Source organism: Tupaia chinensis, unplaced genomic scaffold (assembly GCF_000334495.1).
Source record: "Tupaia chinensis unplaced genomic scaffold, TupChi_1.0 Scaffold000340_1, whole genome shotgun sequence".
Lineage (NCBI taxonomy): Eukaryota > Metazoa > Chordata > Mammalia > Scandentia > Tupaiidae > Tupaia > Tupaia belangeri.
Window position 1 is genome coordinate 888,065 of NW_006159834.1, and position 2,018 is coordinate 890,082.

Genomic DNA, 2,018 nt, shown 5'->3' on the forward strand with positions numbered 1-2,018 from the left:
GGAGCCACCCAGGTGTTTTGGAGGTAAGTACCTCTTTTAGAACAACCCTATCTCTTAGCCTTTTGGGGAACTTTGGGGACTATGTCCTAGCCAAAACAGGGAGAATTTTAGAACTTGGGATATTAAGCAATTATGTTTTAACTCACACCCAAGGCATCTGACCTTCCAGTTTTATAATCATGGCCAGCAGCAGGGAGAAATACTGCTGAAAATTGTTGAGCTGTCAGGACAGACAGAGCCATATGCAAAGTGCTGGAAAAATTCCTCCTTGGGCTATAATTGCTTTGATGAGCAGAAACTCTGCCTCCTATTCAGCTCTGGAGTGTGTTTGCCTTCCAGTGCTCGAGTCGGTGTTCAGGTTTCTGTCCAAGACACATTAGCCTCCAAGCAAAATTAAAATGGCGCACTGAGAATTCTGTGCTGGCCAGAAGGAGCTGAATATATTTTCTTTCACTTTATTGATAGGATTATGCTCCTTTAATCCTTGAGTACATAAAGTGTACCCAGTTTGATTCTAGGGGGAAAACAAAACCTGAAACAGTTGCATGGTGTAGTTGTGATCGTACAGATGAGCCTGCCATGGGGCTAAGCTGCTCCCTTCTAATTGCACATCTGGATGGCCTGAAGAATATTTGAAAGTGGAAATATGTGAGACCACGTAGCCTAAAAATTCAAGTTCTGGAGCCAGACTGCCTGGGTTTGAATCCTGCTTCACGATTGTTAACTTTGCTGTGTCTCAATTTTGCCATCTATAAAATCAGTACAATAACAACATGGAGCTCACTGGATTATTAGAAAGATTAGATCCACTAATATACCCTCGGTAAATAGTGCTTCAAGTGGTTGCTAGTACAGAGTAAGTATTATGTAAGTCTTAGATGTGATTATTATCATTATTATTATTACTATTTCACCATCATTAAGAATCCAAGATGTGGATTCTTAAACCTGGTTCTCTGTAATCAAAAAGCTGATCGCAAATGTAGCAAATTCTCTCTCCTTCTTGTTCTTTCGTCCCTTTCTTCTCTGTGTTTTTCCCTTTGTTTTTACTCTCTTCATCTCAAGCTCTGGTTTTATGGCCACAGGGTGGTTCCTGCTATTTCCAATCTTCCCTTTAGTCATGTTTGTAATACCAGAGCTGTGCTGTCTATACCCCATGTGTGAGAAGGTAGATGCTTTGGTCACTAGGGGCTCCCACTCTGTCCCTGCCCACATGTCTGTTCAGAGGAAGGAACATTTTTCTGTGTGGGGGTGGCACTCATGTTGGAAGGGGATGGTTGAGGGTGTTATTTTCGTTCCCCACAAATGTGAATGTTTAAAATAGTGCTTTATTCAATCGGTGTAAGTGACACATAGACTATGTATAGTGATGGAATTGGACCGGCAGGTGATGGGGGCCAGATCTCACCAAAGTCAAGAGATGTGGTTCCCCACTGATGTTAGCCAAGAAATCTGCTCTGAGGGTGGCCAGCGCAGGCTTCCACCCTGGGTCTCCCGGTAAATCTGCTTGCACAACTACCAAATTGTCTGAAATGGATGTAGCTCCGAGCCAGAGAGCTGGGATTTTGGCTTCGTTTCCATGGGGCATGCCAGCGGGTCACATTTCCCTCGGAACCTCCCTCCAAGTCGCACTGTACTCTTGAAGGGTAAGTGGAGTCTTGTTCTTCTGCTGTTTGACTGGGTGCCCTGCAAGCTTGGAGTTCAGCCAGCGTAACTGAATCGTGAGGCTGCAGCTCGGGCTGTATTTAATTGGGGCTTATTGTCTTGCCACAGTTTTACAAGTTTAGGGAATTTGTTTGGAGATTGATTTGATATTGTAGGGATTTGAAATAGGGCCAATTTTGGCCCCACGTGATCCATTTCAGTGACTATAATTACTTGTTTATTTAAAGCAGTATGTTTGAGGTCTTCGAAAATTGCCCTTTTATACTTCGAGTGAACATGGTGAGGATTCTGAAAGGGAGTCTTCCTATTTCAAAATGAACAGGTTATGTTTTACGGAGTGTAGCTTTAGGGAA